The sequence below is a fragment of the Lichenostomus cassidix genome, chromosome 1Aa, assembly GCF_008360975.1.
Source record: "Lichenostomus cassidix isolate B80296 chromosome 1Aa, HeHo_3.0, whole genome shotgun sequence".
Classification (NCBI taxonomy): Eukaryota; Metazoa; Chordata; class Aves; order Passeriformes; family Meliphagidae; genus Lichenostomus; species Lichenostomus cassidix.
The window spans coordinates 48219642-48232501 of record NC_139480.1 but is presented as its reverse complement, the minus strand read 5'-3'; the positions used below and the strand labels follow the sequence as shown (position 1 = coordinate 48232501).

At 37.6% G+C, this 12860-nt stretch overlaps 1 protein-coding gene across 9 annotated transcripts in view; it reads left to right on the top strand.

Moving 5' to 3' along the window:
- TNRC6B (trinucleotide repeat containing adaptor 6B) overlaps positions 1–12860 on the top strand; it is a 132538-nt gene that overhangs the window by 1047 nt on the left and 118631 nt on the right. For all 9 annotated transcript variants that reach the window (XM_085048699.1, XM_085048695.1, XM_085048694.1 and 6 more), the window contains one exon: positions 11669–11741. The gene's annotated coding sequence lies outside the window, so the exon portion shown is untranslated. Of the gene's footprint in view, positions 1–11668; positions 11742–12860 lie in introns of those variants that run through there.

Here is a 12860-nt window from a genome sequence, read left to right as displayed (position 1 = left end):
TCTCTTTGTAAAGTTAACTTTTTTTTTTTTTTTTTGCAATCCATGAATTGCTAGTTTTAATCACGAGTTGCTAGAGTTCAGTGTCACGTTTACAACCTCTGCAGAAAACTGTGACTCTTCTTGCAAAGTAGTGACTAGGTCTTTAGGGGCTGTACAGCTCTGTATTTGAAGGGTCTGTTTTGCCTAGTGTTTTCCAGTAATGCCGCTATCCATGTGAATGGATTTTGGACATTAGTTCCCGCTACAAGTGTTGTAGAGGTGATAGCTTTGATTCGCAGGGTAATTAAATACATGCACAAGTTCAAGCAGCTTTGTAGTTAGTTTGTCCTCACCGAAGTTGCTCAGCAATGTGCCCTCCTCCCCTGTGGTGACTCTGATGGTACAGATTCCTTGGAATGCACGCTGTTGAGATGTGGGTGAATCTCTCATCTGCTGCATTACCCAAGGCCCCGAGTTAAAAGTTAAGCTCCAGTTTTACTGCAAGATCCACGGTTAATGCAGGGTCTGCTAGGTGGATGTACCTCGGGGGAGGTGTTTGCAGAGGTGACTTTTCACCTGAGTTTAACCGAGTTGCAGGTGTAACTAGACGATTCTGCAGCGAAGAAATGGCCCTGCAAAAAGTTGAGGCTGGGGATGGGGGAAGGAAGCCCGGAGAGGTGTTAGCTGGGTGTTGGATTTTCTGCTCTGAGGTTTTGGGGCAGTAAGGTGCAGGTCATCTGTCTTTGCAGAGAGTAGGTGAGGTCATTATACATTTATGTTGTTTGGCTGTATTGCATGTAAACGTTTTGTGAATACCTCATTCTAGGTAAAACTATATCTGTGTCGGGAATTAGCTCAGAAGTTTCAGTGCTAGTTGGCAAAATGCTTTTGGGATGCTTAAAGGGAATCACTTCAATCCTGTAATATGGAAGTCCTGGAAAAAAAAAAATGTAGTGATTAACCAGTCAGTGTCTCTTGATTAGGCAAACTTTTGAATTAATGTATTACTGCAGTTTCTGGATACCTGCAAATTTAGCTAGAGATCTACACTTGCACTTAAATAAAATGTTCAAATGTTTGGAAATAAAAATCTTGACAAAGCTTAATCTGCCAGAGTTTGTGTGACTGAATAGTCCAATGAAATATTTAGGTGGAGTGTGTGTCACGGCTTTGCTTGGTGATGCATATTTCATCATTAAAACTTGATGTTGGAGGATGACTTCAGAGGAGGAAGCTTGAGGAGAGAATTTTGTGTAGCTCTGAGGTAGCACATTTTACCTTAGATCTGCCCCCTGTCATGGCAAGTAAGAAGTTAGAAATTAATTTTTTGCAGAAATAATGCATAATAAATATCATATCTAGAGATAGCTGCATCTAGAACAATGGGATGAATAGCTGCAGCCAGAATGATGGAAGGAATTGAAGGACTGCCATAGAATTACTAATTTGAAAATATGTTCAAATGGGGTTTGTTCTCTTGGTTTTTTGAGTGGTTTTTTTTCTTCTTTTTCCCTCCAGTAAAGCTAGTGTATTTCTGCTCACAGATGAGATTGGATTTACAATTAAGCAGTATGAACTGGAGATCATAGAATAAGTCTAAGAAGCTTAGTTATTGACTTGAATGAGTTTATTAATAGTCTGCTTAATGGTTTGGTTACTTTATTCTCCATTTTCTGCAGAATGCTTGGATGCAAAGTCTCTTTTAGTCACTTATTGCCATTATTGTGTTTATTTTTATAGAAATCTTTTTATACATAGATATTGTCTGCTTTGTGCAGTAATAACAATTAACAGTCATTTCCCAGTTTCTTTGCAATGGCTTTCTTCAGTAATTGCTTAGTGCTGCTGTTAGATTCACAAATTCTGCAGTGCTTCTATTTACAACATACCTTGCATTTTCCAGCTCTTCACTTCTTTATCATTAGTTTTCATTTTTCATTTAGCCTTTACCTGTGTGAAATGTGAAATTTGGGTCAGTAGATGTGTTTTGGTGAAGAACTGGCATTGTTTGTCATTACATAAATTAAGGATAAATTAAGCACGTTTAGGCCATAGATAAATGAGGGAAATACCTGATACTAGCACATTTATACCAGTAGTTTTCTTTACAGTTAAAAGCCTTCTGTCACTTCAGTGTTTATAAAATGTGTTTGCTCTGGAATTGCTTTTAATGATCCGTTTGTTGCATTTTCAGAAATTTTAATCATGAAATGTTTCACTGTCTTAGGGAAAGAATAGCAAGAGAATTTCAGTCTTCAGTTCTGATTGTAAGAACCTAGCACAGAGATGTTGAGCAAACAGTAACATGTATTTCTAATAGTTTGACCAGTTGTGGTAGAAAAAGATGTGTATTCTTGCTAACAGTCTTCCTCAGCATAGGATTTACTGTCTTTCTCCGTTTTCAAATAAAATGTGTATGCTAAGATTGCTGGTTCTTTCAGCAAACTGTGTGTGGAATATGGACTGAAGAATTCGTGTTAATTTCTTGTGAACCCAAACTAAACTTTTGGCTACTATCTGCTAATAAAAATAGGGACACTTTGGTACTTGAGCCAGCTGTCACTGTCAGACAAGTAGCTGCCTGCTGGTATTTCTGCTTGCGAGGTGACCGGGGTGAGAGTAATCAGGATATTCTGATTGCTGTTCCCTGTCCCTTTCAGTGGATAGCAAAACTCCTATGCTTCCTTACATTTCTCTCCTCTGTTCATGCCTGCTTTGTGTTGCACTTCTACTCATTATTTTTTATTTCCTCAGGGAAGTAAACACGCTTTGCTGCAAGGCGTTGGTGTCACTTATTTTTTCTCCTTTAGAGCAGTAGGCAGTGAGTACGTTACGTTTATTTTTTCCCTTTGCCTTCTTATAGCGGTTAGAGGGAGAGGGTGTTTTTGCACTTATTATGGTTTGCATCATGTTGTAGGGGAATGTTCTGAGGTTTTTAAGTTTTCATCAGTGTAAGGGTTGTGGTTGGAGTTTGGATGTTCTCCGTGTTTACCATGTAGTGAGCTATGGAGATGACCTTTTCCAGTTTCAGCCAGTCAGTACGGATTGCATTTCTGGGCCCTGCCAGCTTTAGTAGTTCTGAAATTGGATCTCGTGCATGTATTTCCTGATTTAATGTCTGTGGATTAGAAAAAACACAATAGTTCCTCTGTGAGAAAATCTGGGAAGCAACTTAGTGTCCGATCTGAGACTTGCACTGTTTAAAATTTTTAAAATATCTGCTTAAAAGAGTAAAATGGATCCAAAAGCAACTCTTAGCCAGTTTAGCTTTTAAGCCTGTGGAGGAACATCCTGCTTGTCAGGAGCAATGGGAGGTATGATAAGGCAGCACTTGTGCTGCATGCTGCAGGACACTGGTCAGAATAAACGTGTAAAATCTAACCTGGAAGTTGATGTATTTTGATCCTGTTAGAAGATGGGAGGCTGGAAAGCTAATTAGCGGATGAAAGGATAAGAAGCAAAGTTGCAAAACAAAGAGTTGATAATTTTAGATAGCCTGGCAGAGGATTAGTCAAAAGGTGATACAATAATATCATGTTGCTTGTGTGAGGGGAAGTCCTCTAATCCATCTAAATGAGTAATGAAGCAGAAGTCATTGATGTTTTCACTTGTGTTTAATTTCTATAATTTTATCATAACTCCTGGCAAAGAGTTTTTGGTAATGTATTGGGTTTTTCATTATTAAATCTGTTCTGTAATAGGAGAAATGTATGCCCTTTGATTTGGTAATAGTCTACAGAGGACAGTTTTGTGAATACTGTTGGCTTTCTTCTGCCAAGTTTGAAGATTTTAGATTCTAGCTGCTATTTTGCTTGTTGGAAATGCTTCTTCCTGTTCCACTGATCGTCTTGTATCCTAGGGGCGCAGAGGTTTTTTCCTACTTGAGTCCCTCTTATTTTCTTGCCACAAATATTGGTTGTACCTGCAGTTCTCCAGTGTGTTGTTCATGTGGCAAAAGTAGACTTTGTGAGAAAGTTTCACTAGTTAAATGTATGATTTTAAATCCAGAAGCTAAGTGTTTGGAAAGCTATTTGCTGACCTTGCTGTTTTAGGAATGGTCCTATAGGTCTCCACATGATCACAACTGAAAACTCCTGGGCTGCTCCAAAGCAATCTCCTTACCAACTTCCCTGACCCTGTGACCTCTCTGCATAAATCTCACTGCAGTATCACGAGAGTGGGAGGAAAGATAGGAAACCCACCTCTAGGGAATACAAGGAACTCTTCAGAGACTTGTCAGCCTACTGTGGACTAAATATATTTTGGCCTTAGGGTGATCCACCAATGATAATGGGAGTAAGTCCTCTTGTCTCGCTGCTTCTTACAGCCAAGAGATGCAGATTACTAAGTAATTTGGTGTTGGTGTCCTCTAGTTGTGAACTTCTGTGTCTTAGGAGCTGAAGAGACCCAGGTTGTCCAGCTCTTCTCCTTGTACATTTGAGAGCCTTTGAGCTCTCTCCTGGGATGTTTGGGGATCCTTAGAAATTATCTGATGTCTCCTTCTGGAGAAAATGGAAGTGCCACAGAGTACATTTTATTTTCTCTCTACAACTGACAGTATATTCTGCTTTTTATACAACAGTGCTGTAACTTTGTGATTTAAAAGCTTTTCCAGAAGTTCGATTTTGTAGAAGAATAAATCACCTATACGCTCACTCACTTTACCATAACAGTGAAACACTATTTCAAATGTCTGAGGTTTCTGTTGCTTGCACACTGTGACTTGAGAAACCATAAGTTAATTGTATGCAACTACCATGAGGAATGATGAGGAACTTGGCAAAAAGCATTAGGATAATGGTTTGATCAAAAAATTTTGCCTCTGAGTTAGAGGAAGGGAATGTGGCTCCTCACCCCAGCTTCTTACAAAGACCAAAATATACTTCACTCCAGAGTGAATTATGATCCATCCTTGCTCTGAAGCAGCTCAAAATCCTGTTAAGAAAGAAGGCCATAATACTCATTGCTCTAAATAGTTGCTTTAAAGCATTGTCAGCTACTTTATGGGGTTTACTAACTTTCTTTGTGATCCTTTCGCAAAGATTTTTATGCTTTGAGATTTTTCCTGAATGTATTGGTGTTATTATAACAACATTTTTATATTGCTGTAAATATATCAGTTTAACTCTGCATTGGGAATTTGTTTATTCCAAAAATTATGTTTGGGGTTTTTATTTGGGGGGGTTTGTTTGTTTGTTTTTTAAGTTCCACTTAACTGCTTTAAGTAAGAAGCTAAAGAAAGAGCACTTTGACACAAATGTGTGTCTCTACAGGAAATTTTACTATTACAGCCATTGTAATTTAAATTCTTATCCTTCTGTATGTATTTGGATTATGAGAACTTGTTTAAAATTAAATTTCTAATAGTTTTGTTTGTCAAATAGCTGAGATTCTGCCTTGTTAGGTTTGAATTGCATTGTATCAGATACCTATTCTTGCAAATTAAAAATGCAGATGAGTTTTCTTTTGATGAGGAGACCAAGAATAAGAGAGAGTGAAGCCACAGTGCCTAATTGTGACTGTTCATTAAGATTCATACCATTTTTCATTGACATCACAGAAGAAAAAATCAATACTTAATATATTCTCACATTTGAAATGGATCCTCACATATTAAATGGATCTAGTCTTTCCACTGTTCCCTATAATACTATAGTATTTTCCTGCCCCTCATAATAAGAGTATTTTTTGTGGTGCTTTCATACAGGCTCAGCTCATGTTTTTTTCTAGCCTTTTAAAGCACAGTCGGATAGTAAAGCTAAAACTGAGGTTTTGTTATTGTAGATGTGCTTTTTGTTTGGATAAATGTTTGGGTGCTTCAGGATCTGCTCGTCTACTTTCTGCAGTGGTGTGGTGACAGCATGAAGAACAGGTGTAGATTTTAGTTGGTGTTCGGTGTTTGTTACATTTAATGAAAGGTTAGGGGAAGCTGCCTATGTTTCTGATGACACTCACTTTGCTGAAAGGTACTTGAAAAGAGGGAAGATGTTTTTTATTGCACAGTAGGCTTTTTCACACTTTTTTTGAACCCCGTAGTTGCAGTGGATTAGCTGTCTATAATGTTCTTTGCTTGGCCTTTTTAGTTTTCAGAGTACCCAGAGAAGCAATCAAAACTGGCTGATGATACTTTCATTTTTTGGAAGTTAGCTTCTCTTGTTCTTTCATATTCAGACTTCAGCTTTCTCTTCCCTGTCCGTGGCAATTCGTGTATTACAGAAAATAGAGGCATATTGAGAGAAACTTCCTGTCGATTGAAAAGTAAATTAGCCTGTGCAGAAGTGTCTCCGCGGAGAAAAAGGTAGAAGTCCCATTGTATCAAATACTTTTAAACATTGTCTAATCAGCAAAGGAAAACACTCCTGCCATTGTTACTTTGTGGTGGCCTGAGGGCAAGAATACAGTGACATAATTAGTCTGCTCGTCTCCAGCTCTAACCCTGTACTTAACCAATGCTGGATAATGTTGCTTTCACCAGTTTAAGGTAACTAGATAAACTGGCACCGCCTTGTGTGTGGATACTGTATATCAGCTTATCTCCTCCCTGCCACAGCTGGGCATGTAAATAAACTAAAAGTAACTTCAGTTTTACAAAGTTGTGACCAAAAAAAAAAAAAAAAGAGAATTTGTGCGACTGCATTTTCAGGTTTAATAAAAGATGAACAAAAAGTTACATATAAGTGAAGAATATTCAAACCTAGGAGCAAATTTCAGGAGTTAGGTTTTTAAGTCCATGGGAGTGCTTGATTGTGAAGATCAGTTGTCATGTAGTTCAAGAAGGTAGCCTAAAGGCAGACTTTTATGGTTTAGGTGGTAATAATAAAGCTGGGCTATCTTTCTTTTAAATGCCACTTTCGGAGGAAATAAAGTGAGAAAGTTGAAGAACTCTTTTTGCCAAACCCAAAAGATTGAAAATTTAGGGCCTTGAGCAGGTCTGAAGCTCTTCATGCAAGTAGTTCGACTAGTGTTAGTACTAACTAAATGTGTTTAGCAAAGATTGTGGTGCTGAGAATAGCATTGTATCAGCAATAACTTGCATTGTAGGTTTAAATTTAAAAATTAGCCATAAAAATGAGTGTATTGCCTCATTTCTTTGAAGATTGAAAAAACGTTGTTGAGTATAAAACAGATTTTTGAAAATTAGCTTCCTGTTCCTTTCTTAGGTGCTGAAATAGCTGAGAAGTACAATTCAGACTGATGTCATGCTATAAATATTGATGAAGTTCTACTTGGCAGCTGGTTATGTTCAAAGTTGGTGTTTGCAATTTTAGTTTAGAATTATTTGCTTAACGAGTCAGCATTTGTTTTCTTTGACAATAATAGTGCTAAGATCTTGGACTTCTCTGCACGTATAATCATGCTGGTGGGAAGTCAAAATGTCTTTGTATAAAAGAACCCCTCTGTTATTAATCATTAGAAATGAGATAAATACGGAGCATTATTTTGGAAAATTTCTGGGTGTAAGCTATGAAAGAGTGAAGTTTAAAAAAAAAAAAAAAAGGCAAATTGTGAGTTAAGCTTCATTCTCCATCACACTCTCCTGGCTGTGTCGTGGCTCAGTCTGGCCATAATCTTCCACCCGAGGCTGCATTACAGGGTGATGAGCTGGAGAGAGACCTGGAGCTTCTCTCGGGCAGCAGGGGATGCCTGTCTGCCCTCATGGCTGCTGGGGGACTTAGCACCAGTATTGCCCTACTGGTGTGAATTCCTTAACAACGTAGGTCTTATTGTAAAAGCAGACAAAGCAAAAGGATAGTTTAACGCAGGAAACTTTGATACTCTTCTAATTAAATACAGGAGGATTGTAAGAACTAGATGGTTTGAAATCATCTTCCAATCCTGTCCTGCATGTGAATGATTTTTGGTAGTGTTGTGTTTAGCTCTTGTAATTGCTGCTGTCCGTGAATAAGGCACCCTTCCCCCTTTCCTCTGCACAGGGCTGCTTACCACCTTATCAGTTTTAATTCAGTTACTCCTGCTGGTTTTGATAAACATACTGCTGTGTGGTACTTGACGAATACTACTGGTGGTTCGAAAGGAAACCTTGGATTCTGAGTTGATTTTGGTGGTAGGAATAATCTGATGGGATGATTCTGTTGGGATTATCAGCAGTAAAGGAGTTATTTATAGCTTTCAGGTTTAAAGTTGAGCTGTTGAGAAGTGGGCTTCCCATTCATCACAACGTTTTGCTTAAGATGGAGAAAAATGTTTCATGTCTCTGGTCTACTATAGCATCCACTCTCCACCTCTCCTTAGAGAACTCTGGTCCTTTGAATTCTGAAGGCTTTTTCACTTTGCAAATGCCCTGAAATTTGCCCAAAGGCTTGGTTGCACTGGTGTTGCTCCAGCAGTGCTGAATCCTTGGGAATGCTAGTATACATGGATTTACTGGAATTTTGAGCCTGTTGATTGTGTGCCACTTTTGCTACTGGGACACCATTAAATGCCATGATAGTTGTAATACTTATGGTAATGACTGCTTTTGTGCCATTGGGATTCCAAGCATTGCTACTGTTAACAAGTAGTAGCAGCATTAGCAGTGTGAAGTAGCCCATTTTTGTGCCTGAAAACCGGGAGATTTGCAAGGCCTAATAGAACCAGAGATGAACAATTTAAAATAATGGTTTTGGGGGTTTTCTGTAACTGATAGTGTGTTTCCATCGTTGCAAAAAAGAATCTCTTGAGTGGGTTGAACTTTGATATGTAGTGTAAAAAGCAGCTGGTATTCTCAACTCACTATGTTTTAATTTCTTGGGCTTCAGGTATCACCACAACTCTTACTGTGGTGCTGACTGTCAAGAAGACACTTTCAGTCAGTTAAGACAGAATACTCTCAGCAACCCCAATTTGATATTTTCCATAAACATTGTGGTGTAGAGTGTTGAAGGTCTTGAAGAGAAAAAGTAGAAATAATTTTGAGGATGTTTTATTACATATAAATATTGTATCTACACACATACATGTGTATATGCACATAAATGTGTGTGTATATATGCTTCAGTCACATTGAAAAGACAGGGTGGGACAAATCACAAAGGACTTTGGAAAACTTAACCAACTGGCAGCCTTTGTCTGATTATAGCTGGGATGTAGCCTTGATTACAGTCAAGAAGTGATGTGTAGTGTACACTAGGCTGCTGTAAGCAAAGTGGAGACAAATACCTTTTATGTTCACTGTAACCTTTAATGGATTCTTTAGCAAAATCAGTACGAGCAGAAAAGTGGGTTTTATGCTGCTTTGTGCAGTAGAAAGTGGCAAAAAGGTGTAAGCAAAACATTTTTTTAAATAGGCTTTTTGGTTTACTTTTCCTTTAGTGGGAGGGGAAACATATAGCACCTTAAATATTGTTTATGTAAATAGTTTGGAACACCAGGCAAGTGATTATGTTTCAAGACTGTCTTTAGTCTCAGAGGCTAGAGGCAGGATTTTCTAAATAGAAAGTCTGGTTTAGGACCATTTGAGAAGTATCCTTTTGCATGGCTCACATCTCCCTTAACATTGAATCAAAAAGGGCTATATTCTTTAATGAGAAAAAACCCACAAATTCATTAATGATTGGATTTTCTTGAGCAGATCATGTTGTATAATTGTCTATTTAAAAACCCTTGACATCTTCAGGAGTGTTCTGTTTTATGAAAGTGATTTGCTAGTTTATATTTGAGCTGTTCATGTAAAAAGACTTAAGTAGGACTATGAAGTGGGACTTGTATTTCATTCATATAGGTTGTCTTTAACTTCTTTATAGTCCTTCCACTCTCATCGTACTTTAGAAGAGCACTACAGACTAATGTATATGATATTTATTCCAAGTTACAGTTACTTATCTTGTTAAAAGTACTTGGGTCATATCTACATGAACAACTGAAACATTTTCCATATTTTACCAAAAAATCAGTGTGAAGAATTTAATGCTGAACAAAAGATGAAGTTGTGCAGCCAACACTGAATTTAAACATAATGGACACCCTTTCTCAAGTCATGTTTTGCTGTAGAACACCACAGTGATTTTGTAGGGTATGACATTGCCATTCCTGAATATTCCTCTCTGTTTGTTTTTTTTGGTTTTTTGTTTGTTTTTTTTTTTTTTTGTAAGAGATGGAGGATTTCTGCCTTTTCCCGTTCTTCCCAGCTCCTTTGTTTAGAGTGATATCTTTAGTTCGTTTTTCCTTGAAGTACTAATCCTTCCTGGATTTCCTTTCACCTAAGTAATGCAAAGAGGTTGTTCTAAACCATGTAAAATAAAAAGGTTGCAAATCCTCTTCTCAAGCACCAGTAGTATCTCTCCTTCTACCAAATAATTTCTAATTGGTTATGAGTTATGTTTCCATCTTCAACCTTGAAAAGTGAATTGGAGAATTACCATCACAATGAGGCCTGGGTTGTCCTGGATAATTTTTATAGTAAATCATGACTGTGACCCTGCCAGGGTGCTGTAGATAAAAAAAAAAAAAACAAAAAAACCCCCAGGAATATTTCTGTATTGTTTTGAAGCTGTGAATGACTTTAAGCCAGCTTCCTAATATCCTAATCAAGTATGGGATGTTTTTGTGTAGTTGCCTCAGTGGCTGATTTTTGTAAGATGATGTTTTAAGACAGCTGGAGGCCTTTTGAGCAGAGTGTGCTCTTGGTTACTTTATCAGAATCACCCCACAACATAAGTCAGAACCAAGCTCAAAATTAAAGTTTGCTTCTGTAAAACATTTACTCGCTTAGCAAAGGGACAGGTAAACCACAGTGGCAGCTAAGACTCCCTTTTATCACCAAAAGTAATTTCTAGTCAGAAATTGTTTGAATGGAATTCATGCCCAGAAAGCTCTTAGTTAATGCTAGAAGACCAGGAAAAAATTACTCAGTTTATGGCAGTCCAGTGATGGGAACAGTTTGTTACTAGATAATGCTGTACATTAAGCAGGAATAGTAGCCAACAAAATGATGCAGTGAATTTAGAAAAATGCCACTTGTTCATATCCCTTGCAACAAACCTGAATAATGGCAACTGGAATAATTTAGATTTTAGTGATGTTAACTTGGATGTATAGTGGTAAACCAGAAGTTCTGGACTTCTTTTAATTCCTGGAAGTTGGTTACGTTTTGCAAAACCAAAATTGAAGTATTTAATAGTAGCTGTGGTTAAGACAGATTATGTATGATTTGAAATGGGTTTGATTGTTAGCCAGTGCAGTGCTGCTGCTATGTTACCCTTTCAAAATAGGATTAAATACCTGACAGCTCGTAGGTATGGGATTAATTTTTACACATAATAGTTAATAATCAAGAGTTATTGTAGGATTACATAGTCATTTTCCTTGATTGCAAGGAAACACACTTGTGTGTGTTCTCTCAGTTCTTATACAAGAAACCAGTTTCACTCCATGTTTTTTCCCAGTTGTGAATAGAAATTACATTTCTAGAGCCTCCTACTGTTCTGTTGAATCTCATAGTCAGTAGGAGATTCTCTCACACATGCTACCAGTGTTTACTGTTTTTCCAGATTTGGAGGGGAGGTTGTAGGGAGAATTTTAAGTAAACCTTTTCCTGAAGGCAGCCTTTTCCTTTCACTTCTTTGCACTCAGGTTTGCTGAGCTTAGAAGACAATTGGCTTTTGTTTACATAATTTTTATCCTTAACTGATGCCTGCAGTTGGCTGACCTTGTAATTTTTTCCTTTTTTTCTTTTTTTCTCTCCTTTTAGGGTTTCGTTTTTGCACTGAATGTAGCCAGGACGGATCCTTGTGGGCTTTGGCAGCCCTTGGAAACTGTCAAAGGTAAAAATCAACCAAAGTTCAGAATTGTGATCTTGAAACTTTGAAGTGAAAAAAACAATAGCCTATGCTGGTTTTCAAGATACTATAGGAGTGATCTGTTTTTGTATACTTTCTAGTGTGTTATTTCCTGTGGGTTTGGGTGTGAAGCTTGTTAGTGCCTGATGTGATTTGTTTCTGTAAGCTAAAGTTAATATGTGTGATGTACCATGTCTTTGAAAATTAGTTAATTTATGTTGAGATTTTTAAAGTCACTGGAATTGGTAAGTGATTATTTCCTATAAGCAATAAAGATATAGTCAAGGCTTTTTTTGTCTTCTGAATGCTTTTGCTTTCAGAGCAACTTGCATTTAAAGTGACGGAAAATTCTCTGTTCTTTTTCTGTGTGTTAGATTTTATGTTGCTTTTGTACATTCTTAACAGAGTCAATGTAATATAATTCTTTAGCAGTTAGATACAATATGGCTGGATCCTGTGTTAAAAATGAGCACATTTTTGTCTGTCTGCCTGGAGACTGGTGGTAGCTATCATGTGTTGATACAATTGTGTCAAAGAGGTGCAGTCCCATTGAAGTCATAGTTTAGTCAAGTACTGCCTTGTTCTAGCTGCTCTTGTTTCAATTCTGCCATCCATGTACACAAGATCACCGTCTTGGAAGAGCACTCCTGTGCCTGTTCTGCTTTGGGACAGAGTTTGGACCTACTTTCAATTTCTGCTTATTGTCTGCAATGGTGACAGTTGGTGCAGTCTTACTTCTCTTCAGGGGTTTTCTAGTGGGCCATATCCAATTCAGACTTGGGAATTCACAGGATTCACAAAATTGGTTGTACATTAATAAGTGATTCTCTTGCAACTGCACCCTTGAGAAGCTTGAAGTAGTTTTTTTTTTCTTCTTCATTATCAAATGAAGAACAGTTTTGCTCTTTAGTCCATATTTGATTCTTGCTGCTAACCTAAAAAAAAAAAAAAGTGTTGCTGCACTATAGGCTCTTGAATCAGATAAGGTGCTTAGTCCCAGTTAGGCCTGTTTGATGAAATTGAATTTGAAATCACTTGAATTCCAGCTCTCTCTTCCTATGGAGGATTGTGGTTTTTTCCATGCTGGACCTTTCTATGTGGAGG